Genomic DNA, 26,110 nt, shown 5'->3' on the forward strand with positions numbered 1-26,110 from the left:
TGCTCCCTGAGAAGGTGAATAAGGATCCCTTGCTTTTTTCTCTTTTCTCTTTTCTCTCTTCTCTTTTCTCTTTTCTTTCTTTTCCTTCCTTCCTTCCTTTTCTTTCTTTCTTTCTTCCTTTCTTTCCTTCTTCCTTTCTTCCTTTTTCTTTCCCTTTCTTCCTTTCTTTCTTTCTTCCTTTTTCTTTCCCTTTCTTCCTTTCTTTCTTTCTTCCTTTCCTTCTTTTATTTCTTTTTTCTTTTTGCTCTTTCCTGCTTTCTTACTTGCTCTTTCTTTTTTTCCCCTTCTTTTTTAGTTTTTCTTTTTTGATTATTCTTTTTCCTACTGTAAAAATACCACAACATTACTTATGAAGTTTAAATATTCAACTGTGGTAAAAGCATTGACGTCAGCCTTATTGTTCCATTTATCACTTGTAAAGGCTCTGATGGTTGTTTGCTATGTGGAATTTTCATAGTTTGAGCAATGAAAATAGTTTAATTAATCTCACTTTTATTTCTCGTAGATCTGTCATCATTTCATTACTCAATCGTATCCTAAGAACACATCAGTGGTCTTCTCAGTCTGTTCATCTTTGTTTCTACTGTGCCAACACCATTGTAGATGGTTGAGATTCTGGGCATTTGTTGCACATATTTACAGAAGTTTTGGTACTCTTTTACCTGGAATACTGAGGCAGAACATTAACTAGACTTAAAGATGGACATTCACTCAAGTGACAAAATGTAAGAATTTCTTCCCACAGTGGAATCAGAAGGCTTCTTTTAGACCCTGAAGACCCTGTGTGGAGAGCCATTTATTTGTTCATGTCATACAATAATTGGCCTCTCAAAGGACTAATCAACAGTTATTGCAATAAAACAGACCACAGCTCCATTGATCACTTCCTCACTCCTTTTGTATGCTTTGGTTTTGGCATGAAGATCCAATTATTCCTTTTTGCATGGGAGATCAGGTAATGAAGGAAGGTGATGGGAAATTGAGGATTTATCAACCCCTTCTCAGCCCACTGCACTCAGCCTCTTGCACACCTACTGTGATAGGTCAGTGGTTAGGATGATTACTGTAGGACTTCAGCTTTTATAGAAGAGGGCTAAAACTAGATCACAATACTCTGTATTCAGTTTTTGTTTAATTGTTTGTGTTTGTTTCTTCTGTTTTTAATACTTAGGGCATTATATATGAGAGTTTTTCCCTCCAGGTTAGTTTTAAAAGAAAGTAGAAGCCAGTGTTGCATTTTTAAGGAGCAAGGCTCTCACGGTTCACTATCTTACTGTGGATTTATTTCTAATAGACTACTCAAAAATCTGTGAGCAGCTGAAACATTTAAAGTGTGTTATTTTAGTAGCCCTGTGATTTTTAAGTTGTCCTCTCCCTTATAGCTAAGGAGGAGAGTACTTTCACCCTATTCTGCGCGGAATCACAGACTGGTTAAGTAAAGGCTGGAAAGGACCTCTGGTGGTCATCTGGTCCAATCCCTTTGCTCAAGAAGGGCCACCTAGAGCTGGTTGCCCAGGACCGTTTCTTGACAGCTTTTGAAGATCTTCAAGGAAGAAGACTTCATAAGTTCTTTGGGCAATCTGTTTCAGCGCTCTGTCACCTGCACAATAAAGCAGTGAAGTAGATTAGATGTTTAGCCTTTTGTTCCTGGCACTGAGCATCACAGAAAAAACCCTCAGTCTATCTTCTTTCCACCCCCCCTTCAGGCACTGATACACATTGACAAGATCCAGGCTGAGCAGTTCCAGCTCTTCTCAGAGAAGAGGTGCTCCAATCCCTTTCGCACTTTGTTATCCCTCCATTGAAGTCTTTGCAGGATGTCCATGTCCCTCTTATACTGGAGGGCCCAGAACTGGACACAGTATTCCGGATGCAGCCTCATCAGTACTGAGTAGAGTTGAAAGATCACCTCCCTTGATCTGCTGGTAATACTTTGCATAATGCAGCCATGAATACCGCTAGACTTCTTAGCGGCAAGGGCACATTGCTGGCTGAAGTTTAACTCGGTGTCTACCAGGAATCCTAGGCCCTTTCTGCAAAGCTGCTTTCCAGCTGAATGTCTCCCAGTGTGTACTGTACTGATGCATGGGGTTGTTCCTGCTCAGATGCAGACTCTTTATTTCTCCTAGTTGAACTTCACAATTTTTTTTTGTCAGCACATCTCTCCAGACTGGCAGCATCCCTCTGGATGGCTGCATGGCTCTCTGACAAGTCAGCCATTCCCCTCAGTTTTGCATTGTCCACAAAGTTACTGAGGGTGCACTCTACTCCATCACCCATACTAGTCCGTGGTACCCCCTTCATTATTCATCTCCAACTAGACTTTGTGCCACTGAACACTAATGCTCTGGGTCCAGCCATTCAGGCAATTTTCAATCCACCTCATAGTCTGTTCATCCAGCCCATGCATCAACAGCTTCTCATGGGTGAGAGTGTCAAAAGCCTTACTGATATCTGGGAAGATGTTATCCGCTGCTCCCCCTTCATCTATCAGGCTGGGGATTTCATTATAGAAATTTATCAGATTAGTCAGGCATGACTCATCTTCTACTCCTGATGATTTTCTTCTTCATGTGCCTGGAAATTATTTCCACGATTAGCTATAACATTTGGGTTTCGTGGTTCCTCAGATCATTTTACTGCTTATCACTCAAGACGACTTGCCTCAATAGTCATTCTGTGTTACTTCTGCCTTCCCTTTAGTCCTTTGTCTATCTACCACATACCCCCTGAAGCCCAGCCCTGGCTCTGCATTGAGATACTGTGGCCTTTCACTTGGCCCTGATAACATTTCCCTTATTGTGAATGCTAACTCTGCACAGAAGTGGTAGACTGCTTTCACAAATTTTGGATTGCCCAAATGTCTTTTCTTGGCTTCTGGGTAACTGAAACTGGGAGGGCTGTTTGTGAGCCCTCCTCTCATGACAGCCAGGTACTGCAAAACAAGGAGGGAACCTGTTTCTCTGGAGCAACATTTTGTTATGGTTTTGTGATTTTTGTTGTTGGTATTCCACATCATTACATCATGTAAAGCACGGGCAGTTAAAGAGTTAATTCCGTGCTTACTGCAAACTGCCTTTTTTGGTGTGTGGCCCTCCGAGGGGGAGGGGAGGAGGTGCACTCCCCAGGGGTCTTTGCATTGGAGGGGGGTGTGAAGCTGCCTGGGAGACGCGGGGTCTGTTCCTTCCTGCCCGGCGGAGAAAGCACGTGGTCCTCCTGCAGTTTACTGCGTAAGACTTTCAGCCTGTAAACTCTCTGTTACAATTCTACTAGCCTCATTTTTGATATATTTAGTAAAATTAGTTGTTCCTCCTGAGATTGGTGCCACTGTTTTTGTGTTAGATCCGCCTACGAGTCCCCTGCCTTTCCCTTCTTCCCTTTGTTTCCCTAGGGTGCGGGTCCACAGCGTCCCTGCCGCTTTAGCTGCCGGACCGCCCGGGGCCGGCCCTTAGCTGCTTACAATTTTTTTTTTTCCTTTCTTCTTTTCTCTTTTTTTTTTTTTTTTCTTTTGGGCCTGTCCCCCTTGTCACGGATGCAGACCCTTAGGTAATACCGTGACACATTTAAAGATGTCAAGGGGCAATAGGAGTCTGTGATATTTACATCTGAACAGGGAAGAGCCTTTCCAATTAATCTGTAAACTTTTTTTCCCTCTTCCCTACCATTAGAGGATTTCAAGACTGTTGGTCTGAATCTGTAGCTCCTTTTTTATCTAACAATAAATTATACACACAAGTATTGTCTGGAATGCATTGGAATAATCATGCAAGGACCACAAGTTGCTCGAAAGTCTACAATTCAAGTAATCTGAGGATGCTGAAAAAAAGTTTCCAGAGATGTGTGGTTAATATTCATCATTATGTGCATTTTTTCCAATATGACTAAAGAGCTTTTAGGCCAGTCTTGCATTCCTGCTCACCTAATCCAAATGATGACACTGTGCAATCTGTCACAGTGAACGGAGTGTGCTTTGTAAGCAGTCAACACTCCCCATTTTCTGAGACCTCTCCAGGTCCGCTCGTCACTTTTCTCCTGAGAAACATGGCATTCCCCTTCTTGCTTTCTTATGGCTGTCTCTACTCTGCAAATCACAGCTTGAAAGTACTCTCTATTAAGTACAGAATCATCTCTGTCACTGCCAAGTGTTGTGCTTGTGGTAAGTTTTGGCTTTGTGTTTCTTTACTTAAAGATATCTCTGTATAAAGATGAATGAATGATATTGTTTCCTTTGGGAGAGTGGGGTAAGTATGTGTTATTTAACACTGCTTGGCAGAATTATAACTAATACCAAGTGAAAAATGGTCTGAAGTTGCCAGTAAGGGACTAGGCAACACCCAGAGTCAAAGCAGAAGCACAGCTGAGTGAGAAAGAACTGTCAGGGCTCTGATGGCAGCAGGGGCTCCCTGGGGAGCTCTCCCAGGGCAGAGCCTGGCAAGCAGCCCCATCCCACTGCCCCACCAGCAGCAAGCAGCTGGGGGCATGGGAGCAGTCCCAGTCCCAGGCCTCAGACACCTCCCTGGGGATGGGACCAGGCCGAGGCCAGACCAGGACATGGGTCCATGGGTGAGGGCTAGGATAAGCAGCAAATATCAACTTTCCCATCAACAGAAACATATATAGTATTACTGCTTTTATGATGCCATAGGTATGTGAGGCATTTTATAGGCAAAGAGTGAAGTAAATTTAAGTACAGTGTGCAAGACAGGCTATTTCATATAGCTGAGCACTGTGGACTGGGCTCCTCAAGCAGTGGTCTGTGGCATCACACCCCACAGGCTGCCAAGCGAGTATTGGAAAGGAGAAGGCCACTGGCTGCTTAAGGTCAATCCTCAGGAAGTTCCTGTTTTATTGCCTCATCTGAATCTTATAACAATTTGCTGACTCTGTCTTCCTTCTTAATGTGACATCTGGAGAGCCAGTGTAGGTGAGCAAGCAGAGAAACTTGTGAGCACCGCATTCAAAAGGACAGAGGAGGCTGGAGGTAACCACATATGTGCCATTCAGTTTTCACCCTGAGTTCTGCCCGGGGCTTCTGGTCCCTCTGTACTGAAGGACCACACTACTGCTTTGCCCTTAACTTCTTATTCCAGCCATTGATAACTGCCTTGGAGGATTAGTGACTCATTCAGAAGGGGCTTCATACTTTAAGGAGAATATTACAACTTAATCAAAGTAAGACCAAGAGAACTCATAAAGATAAGGCAGAACACACTGCTTTTCTTGTACATTACAGCTCTACCAATGGTATTACGTCCAGTGCACAGTATGAGGAAAGCAAAAAGTGCAGGTATGCTTAGAAAAAGTGAAAGCATGCTTTTGGTCTTAACAGGAACTGGGGGGATCGATTGTTTGTGAGGGTAGATAGCGATAGGACAAGGGGGAATGGTTTTAAGTTGAGACAGGGAGATTTAGGTTAGATATTAGGAGGAAGTTTTTCACACAAAGGGTGGTGACGCACTGGAACAGGTTGCCCAAGGAGATTGTGGATGCCCCATCCCTGGAGGCGTTCAAGGCCAGCCTGGACGTAGCTCTGGGCAGCCTGGTCTAGTGGTTGGTGGTCCTGCACTTAGCAGGGGGGTTGAGACTTGATGATCTTTGAGGTCCTTTTCAACCCAGGCCATTCTATGATTCTATGATTCATAGCTCCTGCTCCAGTCTGACATCTACAAAGGCTGGAACATCCTAACACAGAAGTCAAAATCTGATCCTCCCCAGTGGTACCTATTATTAGATTACAAGAATCTTTGATTTGCTTAGAATTCAGAAATGGCTAGGGAAAAGACTCCATGAGTGGCAGTGGCTACCATTTTCTACTAAGTTATTATTCAAAAATAGTGGTCATACAAGAGCTCTTGATATTGTCAAAACATACCTTGTGACATTCTTCTACCTGAGATCACAGGAGCTACTGCAATCCAGGTATAATTGTAAATTGCAAAGTAAGTTTCTTTTCCTTTGTATCACAAAATCTCAAGATCTCTGAATTCAGGATTTGCTGTTCAGAACCCCTGTAACAGAGGAAAGGTGCAGGTAATTTGGTGATTAATACTATTTTATTTCTGAAGGAAGATGAGGTATCCATACAGGAAGTTCTGCAGTGCTTTCAAAGGCTTATTAGAAGAAGTAGTTCTCACAAGGTTGCACCGAGTATAGCTGGGAGCACCACAACATAGCAGTGTGCTTATGTACAAAATTAAAAAAAAAAATGATGGTATGACATACTGTTCTTCACTGTCCCACTTGTCATTATGATTGTCCTAAAAGATACACAAAAGAGAATGAAATTCTTGGTAGGTATAATTGGTACCATACTTTTTGGAGCCAAGAGTTCTCCTTTTATAGATATGCTTGCATTATCAAACTGAAGAATTAGATCTCGTCAATTCAGCTAACCCTAATTCTTGGGGTAATATATATCTCTACCTATCTAATTTTAATTTATCATTATTTTCTCAAAAAATGTTGGTTTGTGGGGAACCATCACAGATTAGAGATTTTTATGATGAAACTACTGCAGTGGGTGGTGTCCACCTCAATGCAGATCATCTGGAAAGAAATGGAATGCTACTGGTGAAATAGATCACACAGGTAGAGATAGTTATAAGTAGTAACAAAGATAAGTCTGTAGTATAGAGCATAGTATGATCCATCTTTCCTCAAAAGAACTACATTTCGGTACACTTCTCATGCAATCTTTTATGTAGGTCACTCTGAAATTGATGCCTCCTATTTATTCCCATGGAACAACAGCTACAAAGAGTACAATAACACTATTTGATAGAGCAAACTCTCAGCTATTTTTCAATGCAGTCACCACCATTAGCTACAAATATTCACTGGTGATGAACAAGAGTCTGCATGACATTGTGAGCCAACATAATAAAATAGGCATTACTTTTTGAGCAGCCCTCAAACAAGTTTACATAAGCACTGTTGCCAGTGCCTATAGATTGGTGGCTTGCAGCCTTGGATAAAAAAACAACAGGATGAATTGAAGGGATGCAGTAGAGAAACAATAGAGCTGTGCAGAAAAACTCAAATTTTTTTAATTACGTAAAGAGAGGAACTGTATATAAGAGCAAATATATGATTAATAGCTCTAAACTAAGTGTTCCAGGGACCGGATGCTCTCTGCAAATACCTAATGTTCACATTGTTGAATGGATGTTGGAAAACTGGACACGTTAACACAGTAAGCTGCCCAAATGATTCAAAGATTAGAGAAAAAATCTAGAGGAAGCTTAATAAGCATTTCACAGTACTTGTGCAGGAAAAAAAATACTGTGCTCTTAGGGATTCTCACAAAAACCATAGCAAAAAAGCATATTGCACAGGCAAATTCATAAATAAATTGAGCATTTTTTTTCATAATGAAGATGAATGATGGAAATAAATGGACCAAAAAAATAAATTAGAAGATACTCTGTCCATCAAGCCTGTATATCTTTTGGGAAAATACGATTTGAACAAAACCATGCTATTGGGATCAAAGTAGGAATCTTTTAATAGAATTTAATGGGCCATGATATATGGAAAATCATGTCAGATGATCTGATGATGATATGTGTCAGGCAAACTGTTTACCAGTCCCTTAGTTGATCTTTTTGGGGATTATCAGAGTAATATGCGTCTTTGAATGATGTGGTACGTTTGTCACCATATCCATAATCAACAAAGAGTATTTGATGGTTCCTTCCAAATTTTTACATTATCTGAGTGAAAACAAACCATCTCTTCCTTCCAGTAATCAACAAAAAACCCACATGGGAGAAAAAGAGAACATCAGTAATTTCAACATTCTTGAATTAATTTCATATTCTTGAATTAATTATAGCAGATTAACTGTATGTTTCTAAATATAATATTTTTTTGGTACATATGGAATTGTTTACTTCATAAAATAAGCTAAAGTAATTAATGCTTTTTATTCATAGGACAATACTGTGTATTAGTAAATAAACATATAAAAATAAATGGCTTCTTAGAAACTATTTGGAGCTCTGGTTTGGGAAGTATATTGTACCTTTTTGAGAAGCAGCTGCTTTTGGAGTGTCCTTTTCCCCTTCTTCCCATTTTCTCATATATTTAAGATATTTACTTACTACCATGTAGTTTGTTAACTTGTTTTGTAAAATCTGCTGAGCTTAACCCAAAGTATTTGAGAAACTAAGTAAACTGTTTCCCCAGTGTAAACTTACATACCTGTAAATAACAAAACAGTTTCAACACCAAACACAATGAAACAACTTTCCAGTCAGTAATGATTTGCCCCTAGGTTTTAATTACAAATGCTGAGACCTTAGGATGCAAATTAATAACCTGGTGTGATCTTAATTCTCTGATTCAGATGGTTCAAAAACTTTCAGTCTGTTAACTTTGTCTAAGTTTAATATTGATTCAAACATTACTGGTCCAAATCACTCAAGGCTTGTGCCAAAACAAATATCATTGGTCTCTGACAGCTGGCATACTGTTGGCTTAAAAGTATAAAGCTAACACACAGTCTATCAATCTATATCCTTTGTCCTGAATAGTTGGGCTGAAATAAAATTGACTGTGTGCTCAGGTCTGAATTTTTTCACTGAATCTTTGTCTTGATGATCTGGCAGTACACAGATTTGATATGACTGACTTGAAACTTAATACTTCACAGATACTTCCGATCTCTCTCTTTTTTCTTTTTCTTTTTCTTTTTTTTGGAAAAAACTATCACTTCAGGTCCTAAAAGATAATTTGCAACTTAATTTATGATGTTGGATGAACTATATAGGAAGTTTCGCATTGACTTCATGGGTTCGCTTTCTCCTACACAAACAAAGCCAGTGATTAGTGATAGCTCTGTGATTCTGCCTGAACTCTTAGAAACATCTGGCCTTTTATAGTTTCCTGATAGAAGTCAGGCATTTTTGCTTCAGTACGTGGTAACATAGTGTGTTGTTGTAATGACTTCATTACTCACAAAGCAAGGTGATGGGTTTTCAAAATAGCCATAAAACACTTTAGTCTGGGTGGAAACAAATAATGCCTGGGGAAAAGATCAAACAAGAACTTGTTTTCCCTTTCTTTTTTTCCTTGAAAATGGTCATGGTAAATAATACTCAGAAGATCCTGCCATACTAGAAATCTTAATGTGCTATTTCAGTTATGACACTAAGTTTATAAAGAGAATACAGGATGACATGTAAATGCCACCAAAGGAAAAAGTAGGATATAGCATAACTTTTTTTGATTTGTACATAAAACAACAAGGGAAATGTGTAGTGACACTCTTGCTGTTGCTTGCACAATATGAGAACTAAAGTTCAGGTAACATAAGTATAGCACAGTACAACATAAAAGAATACACTTGAATTTGAGGCTTAATAAAGTATACGCATTAATGAAAGTAAATTAAAAAAAGTTAAGTCAGATGCCTTTAAACTTCATTTTAATTTCTGGAAATTTTTAAGACTATTGGTTAAAGGCAGTGAAAGAGCCCATGAAGCATCTTCTGCCTTTTAAATTCTAACAATAGAATAACTCTGTCAAGTTTGGATGTGATCTTCCCTTCATAGCAGTATAAACATTGCTTGCATTCTTAGCTGTACTGAAATCTATGATAGTTATCTTATTAATTTTATCTGGGTCAGTTTTTATCTTTTGTATTTATGTTATACATGTAAGGGAACGTGAGTACCAGCACACTGACTGCAGCATTGTGCCATCTCTAACTATGTTTGTCAAAGGCAGTTTCTTGGAAGCGAGAATTTTATTCCTAATTTTTTTGTCTGCATTTGAAATATTGTCTCTTCATCCTCTGTCATTTGCAGCAGATAGTTGTAAATCTTCAAAATGGTAAACTGGTTACAACACTGATTGTAATCAAAATGATATTGGCTTTGTGGGAACTGTTTTCCCTGTGTCCCACAGTAAGATAGCCTAAGCAACCTTGACGTCTCTTCTCCTTCCCCTGCTAAACCCAACTTGTGGCCATAATCTTTTGTTCTGTCTTGATTCCCAATCCAGTTTACCATGAGGCCCTGCAAAAACTTCTGCTGGGAAAATGAAGGAGGTTGTGTTGGAATGTAAAGATCACTTATGTCAATTGCTTCAGCTGAGATAGTTACCCAGAAGCTGTTTGTTTAGCTACATGCTTAACATGGAATAGCAGAGCAAACTCTGGATCCCTGTTTTAAGGCTACTCATACATTATGTCATTGGCAATGCCAGTTGAAAGAGCATCTGTTCTGCTTCTCTCCCTCACCTACTTTTCCGAACCTCAGCTGCACCAAGAAAACTCCTGCTTCTAGGACCATGCTATAAATCCAATACAAGAAGAGGTGAATTAAAAAGAAGTCTAGGAAAAAAAAAAAGAATAAAAAGGAAATGGTGACAGTAACAAGCAAGGAAGCAGGATTGCCTTAAATTAATAGTGTCATGAAGAAAAATACATATAGAATAAGATACTTTTCTTTTCATAAGCTTTTCTTTTTAGTAAGCAGTACTGACCCACTGGGATGTGTGCCCTTTTCCTTTTCAGGGATATCTGTCACTATACTTTTTTAGTTCTTTTACCAGTCTTCATCTTTTTCTCTTCCTTTTGTCACAATATCTGTTTGCATTGTGATGCTGTACCTGGCTCAGCACGTGCACATCTGATCAAACAACACATATGGATACTGTAAAGGAGCAGCATAGGCAAAGGCTGATACATGTCAAGTTGCTGCCTACTTTGTAAAGCAGTAATTTGAGAGGTTAGAGGTAAGGAAATACCTACATAAAAGAATTTCCTCCAGTCAAGATTGTTTTTTTTGTTGGTGATCAGAGATTGAAATGTATTTAGAAATTACACGGATATTTGTCTCTAGCCCTAGAAAATACTAGTCCCTGAGTGAAAGAATCAGTTAAAAACATACAATTTTAAGTGAAATAGAGTGTTTTGATGGTAATAATGATTTTGCCATTGAAGTTGCTTTAAATTAAGTGCTTACGCGTCTGTGTTAGGCATGTGTAGTCCCACTGAAAACAATGAATGAAGTCATGTTGCTACTTACTGGCATAAGTGCATATTGGCATGAAGTGGAATGGATGTTGGGAAAAACAAACAAAACTAATCTGCTATAATTAGACTAATGAAAATCCATCATTCAAAACTGCTGTAGTCTATCATTTCACTTAAAAAGGAACTCCATAGCCAGGCACATGAAATATTGTTCATATCAGGGCATCTGCACTGCATGTGTTACTAGCATGCAGCTCTGTGGTGGAGCATGATGATGATGTTAAAAAGCAATGGTTTAGGTAGCAGAGAGGAAAAAATTGGCCCATTACAAAGCTGAAGTAGAAGACATTTTTTCTCAAGAGATATGTTCTTGCTTTGAATAACAAAGATGTGTGTACACAAGAGACACAGTACAGCAGAGTGAAAAAATGATGGTGATTCTTCTTTTTGCAATTAAATAATAGGGAATAAAGAATACTGAAGAAATTTGTGAGCATGTCTTCATAAATAGGAAGAAAGAAAAGAGCAAGCTATGTTGGTTGCTCTGAAATGAATGCCTCCTATTTATTTCTATTGAAAACACAACACATAGAAAGAGCAGCTTCTTCCAATGCTTAGCCATCCTTTCTATGACAAATTCTTCCTGATAACCAATGAAAAACTCTGCTAGTGCTACTTGAGGCCATTGCCTCACTTCCTTTCACTTATCATCTGAGAAAAGAGACCAGCATCCTCTTCACCATGACCTCCTTTAAAGCATTTACCAGCCTCCTCCACGCTAAACAGCCCCATCAGCAGCTCCTCATTTTCTTGTTTTCGTGTCCTTTCACTAGCTTTGTTGATCTTCTCTGTACATACTCAAGCAACGTAATATCCTTCTTGTAGTGAAGTGCTCCAAACTGAACACAGCACTCTTGATGTGGCCTCACCAGAGCTGAGTGCAAGGGGATGATCACTTTTCTTGATATTCACTGTGCTTGGCTTGGACAGGAAGAGAGGCAGCTACATGGCAGCATGAATTGTTATCACAGCAAATTTCACTCCACTGACTTTGCCATTTCTGTTCCCTTTCCAGTGGCTCATCCCTTCTGTAAACTCACAGTGAATAGGTGAGGAGCTTATTTAATGCAATTTAGAGAAAGTTAAAAACAAGTCAACAAAAAAATCCCACAAAACACACACAAAAAAGTCTCAGACTTTAAGCAAGTACACTGCTGAGCCACGTGTGACTTCAGAAATCAGTTTGCCCACTCTGAGATTCTCAGAGATTAGTTTTCTCTCCCAAACTCCATGCTGACTTCAGGGCAGTTTGCAGAGAAGACACATTCCTTCTCTAGGAAAACTCAGTAGCTTTAATACACAGCCAGAGCTGGACAAAGCAAAAGCAGGTGCTCTGCACTGGAGGAATGGGGTGGGGGGAAACGATGATTTATGTTTAGAAAGTTTAAATGCTTTTTTCCAGACTTAGGAATGTTCTTTTTTTTTTTTTAAAATATATATATACATATTTAGTAAAAGGTTTCTGACGGGAAAAAAAATCCTGTGGTTTCAAGAGGATTTTTTCCCCAACACACATTACGGTTGTGCAAGAGATCTTTGTTCTGTCTCTCCAAAGTTTAGTTCTCAAAACTGAAAATATTTTCTTCTTATTTCTTCATAGTATCTGCTCACTTTATAGCATCCTTCATGTTCTCCCATTTTCTTTGTAGACATGTGAGGGAAGGAACAGGCGTATTGCTGGCTCGACCAGTCTAGCAATGTGTAGTGGCTCTGATGTACGAGTATTTGATCTGTGTGAATATTATTGTGAAAAGCTGCATCAAATTAGTTGTTTTTGGTATTTTTTTTCCGCCTCAAGGATAAGGATGTTATTTTTTAATTTATTTTTTTAAATAACAAATTCCACAAGTATGCCTCAATTCATTTGTATACATTTTACCTTTTATTATGTGTACATACATACAGACAGACAGACACAAAACTTCTCTCCCTCCCCCTCCGTCTCATTTTCAGTCTAGGCTGACATTTTAAAGAAAATTTTATGAAAGATTAACCCCTTTATGAGGATATGCATTTAACCACTGTGTTACTGCTACTGAGTGTAATTTACTGTAGCTTTGGGGAGAGTCTTGCATCTTTTTTTCAGTGTTTCTTTATTCTTTTGAGATTTATTGATTCATACAAAACATAGAGGTGTTCTCAGAAACAGCTACTGCCTCCCATGCTTCCGAGTGATGAGGCTGCTTATTTTCTATTCCCTCGTAAAGAGAAATAGTGGGAGAAGAAGAAATTAGAGTCGCTTCTCTCTTCCCTAAACCCTCAGGAATTGGCTGTCTTAATATCGAAGAGAGAAACCCAAATTTGTCCGTTACATACAACTGTTGGAAAAGATAATATGGTATATAATTAACATTTCAAGATGGTATATAATTAGTATTTCTTCTGCTTGAAGAATTCTTTTGCTTCTATAAACATTTCCTACTATGACCGTTAAGACTGTCTCATAACTAGAACTGGAGGATGTCTGTAAGTCCACCTTTCTCTGTGTAAGGGGAAAACTGGATCCACATGGTCCTCTGTCCTCTCCACTGAAATGTATAGAAGGTGCTGCTACCTACTACCGTGAAATTAGTAAATGCCATTCATCTGGAAGAAAGTGTAGTCCATAACACAGTAATGTCTCCTAGCACAATGCTGAGAAAGAGTTTTTGCTGATAATTCCTCAGATAGGACATTATTACTTAGTTCACTGACTTCTATTGAATCCTTTTTCTCTATTTAATCACAGTTTTGCACTTGTGGTTTATTTGGGTTATATAGTCAGACAGTATGACAGATGGCCCATGAGAGTATTGCCTTCTGTTGAGTGAAGTCTATGAAGTAACATGATTTCACCTGAATACGTTTCTGAGCCAGTAAGGGACAGGGTGCCTTAGTCCATTCAACAAATATCTTGGTGGAAAAAATGGTTTTTATGATTTTCTTTCCAAGTCTATACAAATGAGGTCTTTACTTCCTTATATGGTGTTTCTCAAACTGTGAGATTATAGAACATACCAAGTTTACTCAGGTAGAACATCACAGCCATCCAAAAATGACTTTACTTTTCCAGTAAGCTATATTCTATTAATGTGTCTTTTATCCACTTCCATTGGCTTATTTTTCTCTCCTCTCTACATTTGTCTTTCTCCAGTTCCTCATAATTTCATTTTCTCCCCATGTTTTTGAATTTCTTTTCTAGATCATCACCTGAGGGAAAGTTCACATGGCTTTTGTGCTGAATTCAGTCTGCACAGAGGCCTCCGTGGCTTTTTTTCTTTTTTTTTTTTTTTTTTTTTGGTGCTGTGAATCTTACAACTATATAAACAGAAGTTTCTGTAATTCACCTTCACTTTCAGTCACCATCATCACTGTTGAAGATCCCAATCCCAGCCATTCCAGGTGGCTAGGCAAGAAACTCCAAGGCAGCAGCCAGATGAATCTCACAACTGCAGCAAACAGAGTAAGTTTCTTCAGGAAACCAGTGGGAAAATGTTTGTTGCTAGTAGAGAATGGCTTTTTCCTGATTGTGACTTTTTTTTTTTTGCCAGCTTCACAGAGCACAGGTATTTTATGATATACACACCCATATATATATATATATATATATATACACATTGTTGGAGAGGGTGTCCAGGGTTTAGATATAAGCAGTCAGTCCTTAACGGATTTCAAATGTTATCTCTCAACCTAACATGGATTGCAATGACTGAACTGTATTTCTCCCACTACAGATTTCTTTATAGTCCCATTTTTGTTATCCCTAAGGCTATGAGGTACAGTACCAATGTGATACTACCCTCCTGGTACAGCAGTGTACAGTATGTACAGTGAAGTGAAACATATTGTGTGGGTCATATAAAAAGGAAGATCTATTTTCATTTGGAGACAGTGACATCTGGAAACCTTGACTCTCATGTTACTGTGAGAAGGATCTCATTTGGGGAGAGCTAAAAAGCTGTAAGTGTCATTTCTGCATACCGTCATGCATTTCTGCATACCCAGCAGGAGAGTTCTCTTAAAGACAAACAATTTACACATTTAATGAGAAGTAAAACAAATGCTACATTGCAAATGTGCACTTCCAAAAACATTATTTTATTCCATGGCAGACACACTCCTCTCATTCCAAGCATTTAATTTTCTTTTTAACATTTAACATTTAATTTTAATTAAGATCTACCACCATGAAATGGAGAACTGAGAGGAAACGGAATCAGGAGCAATCATAAAAATATAACTGCTAAGGGAAGAGGGCACAGAAATAACACACAACCTGCCAGAACTTTGTGTTCCCCCTGTAAACCACTGAACCAACCTCAGGATATTTCCTTTGCTAGATTTGAGTTGTAGAAGAAAAGATTTTTTCTGACAAATCAGGTGCAAAGCAATTTGGCGTCTGCAAGTAGCAATTCAAAGAGTGAATGAAAGAACAAAGACAGAGAATGTCATTATATTCATCACTCATGCAGAGAGTGGGGAAGAAGTGAAGGGAGTTTTATTGCCATCATGTACAGTATCATTAACCACATGTCTGTTAAGACTATTCTTTAAGCCAAATCCAAAAAGCTAGTCAATGAAAAAAATGTGCTTGCGCTATGTGCTTTCTACTTCATCAGCCAAAGATGGCTGCTCCACTGGTAGTAGAACTCCTGTATGTTACCAAGAATGCTTCACATCTTTAATTCCTCCTTCAATCTATGTTTTCATATATGGATTTCTTTTTTCCTGCGAAGTTGTCAAGATTGTCCAAGATATCCGACACAAGCCAACTATCATTTGACTAACTAAGCCTACTTCCCATTCAATATATTCTCCACCACTTTCTTGGACTAGGGAAATATTTCTAATGGAATATATAAAAAAGCAGTTTCATATTTCTCATCTAAAATATTCCAGAAGGCTTTTTACAAACCATGACAGAGAAAGGAAATAGCTGATGGAGATATTTTTCTCAGTTGGCTAACCACAATATATAAACATAGGGTTATGATAGATATCAATATCATTTTGTTTTCTTTTTTTCCAATTAAAATATGTATGACATAACACCCAGTGGACTGCTGTATTCTCACTATTTACAACTTTTTAACACTCTATTTTTTTGTCATTTTTAAACCAGACGGACTTGAAAGAAGTATAGTAGTTAGAGTGTGAATTTTCTTTGATGACTGTGTGACTGGTTAAAACTCAGAAACAGACAGTATATTTCTTTGAAATGTCTTAGAATATCAAATGTCCTTCAAGAGGCTATTTAGAATATAAGGAGCAGATATGGTGCTACATTTCCATGAAGTTCCTCAGAACATACAGAACCTAGGAGAAGACAAAAAACTGCCACTTTATGTAATACATCATTTTCTGAAAACAAGGAAACGCAAATAACCTACCCACTCTTCTGTCTCTACAGCACCCTCTTGTGATGTATGTCTTCCCCTGTTCTGCTCTTGTGCTCCTGTTCCCAAAGCTTCACTCAGACCCACCTGAGAAGCGTTTGTGAATGTTATGAAGAGACTTATCCTAAATGTCTAGGCTCGTTCCTGGAAAGGCTGAGCCAAGGTTTGAGCCTTATGCAAAATGAAGGATCAAGAAAGTGTGCATGAGGCAGACTTTGGAATGGGAGCACTTTGGAATTGACCGTTCACATGATCTTGAAGCTGCAGTAATAACACTGCATTACAGACTCAAGAGATCAACGTCTTTCTGAACAGTCAAAGCTAACATGAATTTTGGAGTCATCTTTTAAACAGTAAACCACCGTCAGTCCTAGTGGTAATTCAGACTTTATGCTGGCACTGTTCCCATTGAATTTAGTGACATTTTTGAGTGAGTAATGATTAAAAATTGAGTATGGACATGAGGATTTCTTCCATATTCTATAATGTTGAGACAAAGCATGCTGCCTTGTCACCCCCAGAAATGCATGTTTTTCTGGTGAGAATTCCCAGTCTGATGTATAGTTTTAGTGACCTCTTCACACTCCCTTCCAAACACAGTGAACTGAGGAGTTACTTATGGCAGACACTTTAGGCTGAGGAGTTCTTTTCATGCCTGTCTCTAGGATACAACTTAACAGTTGTCATTTGAGATTTCTTAAGTTTCATGGGTGAGAGGACTAACAAAAAAATTCTTCATCTTAGCGATGTAAGAAGCATCAGACATTTTCCCAATAAATTTTACTCTTAGCGGAACATTATTACATGAAATGGATACACAGAATTGACATGGAAATATGTTAAACAGTCACATGAAATTCTCTGGAAAAATACAAAAGATCAGCTACACTTCATTTTGTGAGAACTATTTTTCTGTGCATACCACTTTACTGGAGTATTGAAGTTTTCCTGAAAGACTCCTTTTTACTTTCAGAGCTTTATAAAATGAGCATCACATTTTATCTTCACATTGCCTGTTCAAAGCATGAAGTATGTTTTCTGAGGTTTCTGCTTCAGAATGCTGTACTGATTCCAGTTCAACTCGCCTGTGTCCATAAAGTAAGTCAAAATTAATTTTTGAATCAGTACAGATTAAAGGATTATTTTCTTTGTTCAACAATACTTATCTTCAACCCTTTGGATTAGTCAGAGATGTAGATATACAATTCCTATTAGAATAATCACTCAAGAGACTATGGCTTGACTAGGAACAATCCTTTATCCTCCCTTCCTAAGAACATTTCTACACTCTGAAAGTCAAATTCTATTTCCTACCGACATAAATCTCTTATGTTTTCTTAATATTTGGTGGTATAGTTAATGTGATACTTGTGGATTATACCAAGGTATCCAGTAACAACTGCTATATATGCGATAGGAATGTTACGAGCAATGCAGATGACATGTCTAGATTAAGGCTGCCTGATTGCCTTCATATTAGCTTTTAAGTTTTTCCCTTGGCCATACTCCAAGCTAAAATTTTCTGGTTCTGAGACTGTCACACTGCTTATTTTTATGGAAATTTCAGACAAAAAATAGTTGTGAAGGTTGTTTCTGAATTTCTGAGTTTGGAATGGGCCCATCTCACATCAAATTTTTCCAACTCATACTTAAATGCTGTTCTACGGAAGATTTTGTGCCCTCATTTTTAAAACAAATTTTTACAATTCCCATCTTGCCAAATCAGCAATGGTACTTTGTAAAGATCCAACCCTTGGAAAAATCAGAGATATTCAAAATTAATTGATAGCAACTTTGCAAATAATTTGTTTGACTTGGTGGCAGTTCCACCTCAGTCTTTAACAATGCAACCTTTAGCTGGTTGCTGAAGCACCAGCCTCAGAGAGCCATGGAGCACATCACTCCCTCACCACTGTATTGAACTCGGTGTCCGAATTCATGATGCCTAGAGGCAACCGTGAAACCCAGAGGGAAGTGTAGGCCTATCCTTGTCCAAAGCCAGAGTCACCATTCAGCCACTGCTTCCTTTGTCTCTGCAGACTCCAGCAGATGTCTGTGTGATGATCCAACCAGTTCATAAATGTGGTTTGATAGGAGGGAATTTCTGTGTCTTTTTTTTTTTTTTTTTTTATAAAAGGTATTTTATACTCTGTGTGAGTCTCTGCATAATGAGGTTTGATACAAGACCTTCAATGACTTGTGCTCTTTATACTATCAGTCTGATTGTGTGGAGGGTTTATCTTGCTGTTATAGAGTTCAGAAGTTCAGTGAGAAGTCAACTCTTCTTCCTAATATGGCTTTAAGATGGCAACACTGACTTAAACATCACAGTCTATACCTGAATTTAGTACATTCTATCTTCTCTTGTTTCTGTGTAATAAATAGACTCAAGGTCCTCAAATTATTCATTAATTCTTGAATTTTAAGTACTCTTCGTACTTTCCACATTCATTCTTTAGCAACATGTTGAACTGGGAAGCAAAGTAGCAACTTGCTATCAAAGAAAAAGTTATGTACTCATAGAGAGTTTAAGTAGGAAACACTGAAGGAACCTTGGAAAGGTTACATAGAGAGTAACACTTAACGGAAGAGAAATCTGTTCAGACTTATCAGAATGGCATGTGAACTCTGATATATCTTACATTTACTGTCTCTATAACAAACAACATTTGTGCATGTTTTGTTCATTTTGGTCTTTGGTCTTCGCCTCTAGATCTTATTAACTTTAGACTTGCTTTTAGAAGAGGAAGAGTCACATTCTGGAAATGCTTGTGTCTCTGTCTTAACAGTAGAAGACAATCCAAGGCTAGCTAAGACTTTTAAGACTAGCTTATAAGATAAGTGAGAAAAGTTCTACCTAGAGTTTTTATAGCTACTGTAACTTGGTGGTCCAACACAACTGGAATTCTCTAAAATCTTACTTTCCTACTTGACATCTTTTTTTTTTTTTCCTTAGCAACACTAGTTTTAAAGTGTTTATAGTTCTTATCCTTTTCCTCATGTTAATAGAGAAAAAAAATAAACCTTTTCTTTTAACCTCAGAAAGTATGCTTCTTGACATCTTTGTAAATTGATGTGAAGTTGTAGAATGGACCTAATAAAGGAATGTCCATAATACAATATAGTTTGGTTGACATGATCCTGTGCCGTGACCTGGTTACCTCTTTTAAAATGCACAAACATACACCAAATCTGCTTTCTATCATGAAGGCAGATGACTAAAGGCAGTTGTGAAATAGGTTGTCTAACGATCAAAGAAGATCTTGCACTGGCCTCATTTTATGAAAGCTCTTAAACACATTTCCTTTTGGCTTTGTGTTCAACCTTACATAGACTTCTGTGATGCAGAAGTCTGATGACTTTTTAATTACATCTGGGATTGAATTTCTAAGAAAATTGGCATCCTAACCAGTCCAAATCTCAGAAAAGAGCAATCATTATCTTTTTTTCCAACAAATAATCTGAGATCACTTTGTTTTGTGGCAACACAGCCATTCTTCCATGGATCTGACTGTTGGAGACCATATGTCTAACACAGTTGGAAGCTACTGATTCTCCTGGCAAAACTAATCACTGAAGATTTATATTATAAAATCAGATTATGTCCTAACAGGAGCAGAGATTACTATTGCATGTTTAAAAGAACGATGAGAAACATCCTCTCAACTGAGATGGTATGAATGATCAGTGAACAACTTTGTGTACCTATGGCTACAACATTGGCATCATCAGCCAGATTTCTTTCAAGCCTGTGGACTGTGTTTGAACTACAGCCACCATACAATAAATTATTGCTGTTTTTCTGTGATGTGTTAAAGCTGTCAGTCTTCTGATAATCTCATAGCATTCGTTTAAGCAGGACACAACACCAGAGAGACATATGTCCCAAATTCACATCCTGTTCACAGTAGGCTGATGCATGCCTTATACTTAGGCCATGTGGTATAAATAGCCTTGTCCTCCAATTATGTGACATTCATCAGCTCCATTCAGAAGGTTGTTTGAGAGAATGGAAGCAGTAGTTGGCTGAACATATCCTACTCCATAGTCGATACATTCCTTATTCTTGATGCTGCATAGAAAGAACACCAGTTTGGGCAAAGAAATTGTATCATTTCCATTTACAGAGTGAAATCTGTTCTTGTAGAAGCAGTGACTAACTTCAGTTTAAAATCCAAGAGGCTGAAATAGAAATTCTAAACAAAGGCCAGCAGTTACATTTTTATTAATTACTGAAAATATGTTTTCCTGCAAACAAAGAACCTCAATCTAATTTTGGCAGAAAACATACTCACGCAACTACTCATGTTCCAAATATTCCACTAATTTACGTATACTGGAAATGAATCTGAGAAAATCATAGCAGCAAGACAGCACTGAGTAATTTAATAAAGGAAACAAATCAGGATTTAGTTATCTATCTGTGATGGTGCAAAGATTAAATAGCTTTTAAATATCTAATAAATTTTTGCCTTACTTGTTATGTTGACAAAGGCTTTTCATTAAGTGCAACAGTGTGGCCTCATGGGGACTTACATGCAACTACAATGTAATTACAGCATTGCTACAGTTCTTAGACAAAGATGATGCAGGGGTTTTGCCTTGCTGCCTTCTTGATCGAACCTGAACAGGGCAATAGGCTACCTACTAAAATCTTCTTATCACAATAAAGTTACACAAGTCATATGGAAAACTGAAATGTTAAACTATGTCTTTAAAAGGAGCAATTTGAAACAGCTGTTATTTTTATAAAATTCAGTGGTAGAAATATCATTTTTTCTCCTTTAGTCTGTAAAGAAATGAAAACTAACTGCACATAAAATACTATTTCTAATGAATTATAAAATTAAAATTTGAGTTCTACAAGAACTCAAACTAAATTTTTGAATGAAGAGCTATCCAGGTGAGCCAATGAATAATTAGCAAGCCACCTTGGAAATGAAATTTGTCTGCAGATCATTATAGACCTATGTATTTTCTAGATACTTTCTATATATTTTTAGTGATTGTTAAATATTACCTTAATTTAGGATTTGGATTCAGAAGAATGAGGAATAATAGTAATCACAATTCAAATGAAAAGGCAAATGCAGGGCATTCTGTTGTATTTGAATAAGTAGTTTCTGATTACAAAGTTGTCATGAACTACATGATTAATCAAAGTAAACAGAAGTAAAACCACACATTTTTACCCAAAGTGGGTTTAAACTTCAGCACTTTTAAACTAGCATAACCCAGCTACATTGGTTTTTCACTCAGAGTGAAAAAATAATAATATATGGGAATTGTTTGTTCAGCTTTAATCATCGTAATCATTATCGGGCCACAGCTGAATGAAGCTCTTTCTCCCAGTTAGAGTCCCACAGCCAGCTGTAGTAGTTCCATGAATTGCTTTCTTTCATCTCTTCACTTCATCCTGTGGGACCCATGACTCCATTTGTGGGAGTTTTGCACATATGGAGAGATATCAAACCCCTAGACTGTTCTCTGTGGCTTTTTCTTTTTTTTTTTTCCCCAATCAATTTCAGTTCTTTGAGTATGTTTCTCATGCTCTGTTGGGACTTTCATCCATTCAGTTTCTCTTCCCAGTTATGCCTCTTGGTCCAGAATCGGGGAGCACCTTGTTTCAGGAATGCACTGTACCTGGTGAGATCATACTTGGACTTTGGCCACCCTCAAGCTCCTACAGAAGAATGGAAGGCAAGAAAGACAGTGCTGATACCTGGGGCCTAGCTAGCAGGGAGTGAGCACGGTGGAGCTAGCTCCCCACAACAGTCACCACATCCAACAGTGGGAATAACCTGAACTTCATGAGACAGATGGGTAAGCAAGGAGATGATGATGAAACACAAACATGGGTCTCATAAAAATCATTTTTAGACTGAGATCATTCAAATATTTGCTACAATTTGTTAAGACATCAGGAAGTGTTTAGTATTTTATTTATAAAGTGAAAAGGCAATAGGTCTTCAAAGATGTATCTCTCCTCCCTTCTCATGTCTCCTCTTTCACCTCCTACTGAAAGAATGACAGCTGGTCACTTGAACAATTTTTACAATTTGAGCTGAACCACTGAAGGTATTTATATTACATTCATTTGCTCCTCAGGTAACACTACTACCTACTTTAGTATGTTTTACTTCTCAATATTGATTAAAAGCAGCTGGCTAAAAGCTTTGAGATTTGGACTATCCTTGAACATAGTTAATTATGACAGTTCAAATTCCAGTTGATGTACAGAAAACAGAATACAGCAAATAAAACAGAAATGATACTTTTACAGTCCAGATAATAAAGACAGTCTTAGCTTTTTGAAAGTCAGTACTGCAATGATGTATGCTTTTCCTCTTATAAAAAAATGTTTCCTCTTTCAAGTTTCTGACCCTGAGTTAGACGCCTAGGGCTTCCTATTTCTTCTGTAAGTTATTGTAGGATATTAATTAAATTGTAGGGGAATCAATTTATCTGAGTTTTAAACTCAATCATCCAGCTAACACCACTAAACATGCTTTTATGTATAGGCACTTTGTTGAGTATGAACTAAGTTTATACATGGATGATCCTAAGATTTCCATCTTTGATGAGATTATTGCAAAAGTACACCACCTAGCACTTGTAAAGCCCACAGCCATCTTGTCTTGCAGAAGATGTTAGCACATGTAATTGGATGTATTTTTTACCTGAACATTTCTCTGTCTGAATTTAAAAAAAAAAAAAAAAAAAAAAAAAGGAAAACTAAGTATCTGATTACAATATCCATTTATTCTGACCACTTTTGCACCAGAACTTAGACTAAACCATATATAAAGCTTTGTCAAAAATAGCTTTCTCCCTCATCCTAAATGAATTCATTGTCCCCAGTGTAATTTATTCCAGTGTTCAAACTGCATTTAGCTGGAATACTTCCAGTATGTCATTTTCGGAACCACCCAGGTCTTTCTCCCTATCAGTAATAGCTCATTCAGAAATTGAAATGTCTGAGTCACACACTAATCTTAAGTCATCTGTTTTAGTTTTGTAACCCAGATATAGTTAGTTATGAAAATTAAGCCTCACCACAGAATACACTGATGTACCTTATGTATTCATTTCAAAATTGGAAAAAAAGAAAATCTCCATTTCAAAACTGAATTTCAAGGAACTTAACAGAAAAACAGATCTTAAGACCACAGCTGTTCCAGCAGTACTTACAAAGGAAGCCCAGAGATTTCCAGATTTCAGGGCTTTCAAGGACTGTTAAAACATTCAATCTAACCTACATAGTAGAGGCATGGATTCCTACTCCGTTGCTCTTGTATTGGTCTAATTGGTAGCTGCTTACAAGTGGCCTGTTGTTCCAGGGGCAATACTTCCCCTTTAAGCTTGTGAAAATTATTACATTTATGAGATCTGTTTTTGATGTCAGCTTTTACTGAAATTACTTAGGAAATCAACAAATTATGCTACAGTTAATATTATTATTTTTTAATCCAGAGATTAGAAAGTTGATATTTACAATAAAAGGTAGTTCATGACCTGTACAACCAACCCTGGAGAACCATTTTGGACTAAATCCTTTCTGCTTATACTGCCATCTTCTAGTTCCGGTATGTATACATGATACAGTGGTGAAGAAATATTCTATGCAGCCTAATTCAATGGTCAAAGTGTTGCTGTTCTTAAGAGAAGAGCAGTAAGTGAATTCTCCCAAAATTATGATTGTAGACATCTGTGGAGTTTTTGAAATGACCTTTGTGGGAATATTGGAACTCTCATACAGGGACTTTATAGTTATCATAAGGCATAGGATATTCACTGATGTTGGAGCCTGTAAGACATGAAGGGATACTGACTTAAAGAACAAAAGACTATATGCAGACACAGAAGAAGTAACAGTCCTAAGTTAATCATCAGTTTGCTGGGTGAGCCTGCAGCTTTCTTCCTTTCTGTTCCTCTATCCGGGGTAAATATGCGCAACAGATGAAAAAGGCACTAAAAGAGTTAATTCTTATCACTATTCATGATAATGATGATAATTTATTTTTGCTTAATCTTATTGATTTTGGTTATTCTTATGAACTAAACAGGATGATGAAAATAAAAAAAAAATTTAAAAAAAAGCTGAACCATTTAATCTTAAGGACTTCCTGTGAAATGTACAAAGTCAACCTCATGCTCTCAGACATCAAGAACAGGAATTATTTATTTGCCTTCATTCATACACATAAAAGACAGCATGAATTCCACTATTTTACAAACATGTAGTCTTCCATAAAAATAAGGTAAAGTTAATACATCATCTGTGACATAATTAAAATGCTCTTGTGGCATTCATCAAAATAATCTTTCTCTTCAGACGTCAGACTCTGCTGAAGCTGCTGGGAAAAATTTCTTTGTGCTAGCCGGACTGCATTTCAGAATGAATTTCTATCAGCATGAGATGAGAGGATAGGGACTCTTACAATATATTTGTGCAATTAGCTCCATTTCAATGAGTGAGGTTGCTTTTATGGGGGAAAAGTAATTGTTCATCAGGATTTCACCCAGCAAAAATTGTAGAGTTTGTCCTCTGGCTCAATTCCACAATATATTCAATGTTATCAGAAAAGTACTTCACCAGATTTCTAGTATGTATAACATAGTCCGGCTTCTTCAGGGGAATTTCTTCTCCTATAGGACAGCACAGGTCTTGCTCTAGCATAAGCAAAGGCAAAACATCAGCAATAAACTATTTGGCAAAAACAAGAATTACTTGGTGGAAATCCATCATTGTTCTTTCCAAGACAGTGTGGAACCAGACTCACTGCCATTCCCCTGTGGTTTTCAGTAACGTACCCTACCTGACATGACACTCACACGATCCAAAATGGAAGTCCCTAAGGCTGATGCAGAATGAAAAAAAAAACTAAAACAACAATTAGCAGACAGAAAGCAGTGAAGGGAGGTGGCATAAAGAAATGAGATGTATCTGCACTCATGTCAGATGAGCCAATCTGAAGCAAAATGCAATAAAAGACAAAACACCAAAGCAAAACATTCGTATGAGAACTACTGTTACCTCCCTAGTGCTCCTAAATGTTAGCAAATCTGACTTGATGATCTTTGTAATTACCATTGCTCATTTTCACACTCTACTTAAAAAGCAGGTAGACTGATGAGAGATGTGAACGTGTTTCTAATGTTTGTGTGTATAAACTGTCTAGCAGCAGAAAGCAGCATGTGTACTCATTACTGTAAGCCTTTCTGTCAGGAGTCCTATGATGAAGATGATGTTTACCTCTTTAACGGTGGCCAGGGGAAAGTAAGCAGTGAGCATTTTCACAGCCAGAGAGAGAAGAGAAGCAAATCTGTCTCCTCAAAGGTCATCATCTTCTATGTAAATCACTCAGCTTGAAACAATATGCTATCAATCTTTCATTCCTGCAACACACACAGAGATGGAAAGAAGGGTTTTATTGTGGAGTAGCTGGTTAAAAGCAATCAGGACAAAATTTATCTCTGCTTTGCACTGTCTTTCTACTGACTTGAAAATTTGCACTGTAAAAAGTGCTTTTATATGTATGTAGTGAGAGTAAACTACTATCTTAGATACCTTCTAGGCCTCCTAAAGTCTTTGCTGCTCTCTATTCTCCAAGTGTAAACCCAGAGCAGATTCCTGACTACAGTTATGCCAGTCCTGTTCAAAGTCCTGTGGAAAATGCATTGCACAGCCACA

General features: G+C 37.8%; 1 long non-coding RNA gene across 1 annotated transcript in view; it reads left to right on the forward strand.

The window, feature by feature from the left end:
• Nucleotides 1-19,609, forward strand: part of LOC110397165 — a 32,939-nt gene extending 13,330 nt beyond the window's left edge. The window contains exons 2-3 of the long non-coding RNA XR_002437584.1: nucleotides 14,380-14,483; nucleotides 16,431-19,609. This is a non-coding gene — a long non-coding RNA (uncharacterized LOC110397165). The remainder of the gene's footprint in view (nucleotides 1-14,379; nucleotides 14,484-16,430) is intronic.

Source organism: Numida meleagris, chromosome 3 (assembly GCF_002078875.1).
Source record: "Numida meleagris isolate 19003 breed g44 Domestic line chromosome 3, NumMel1.0, whole genome shotgun sequence".
Classification (NCBI taxonomy): domain Eukaryota; kingdom Metazoa; phylum Chordata; class Aves; order Galliformes; family Numididae; genus Numida; species Numida meleagris.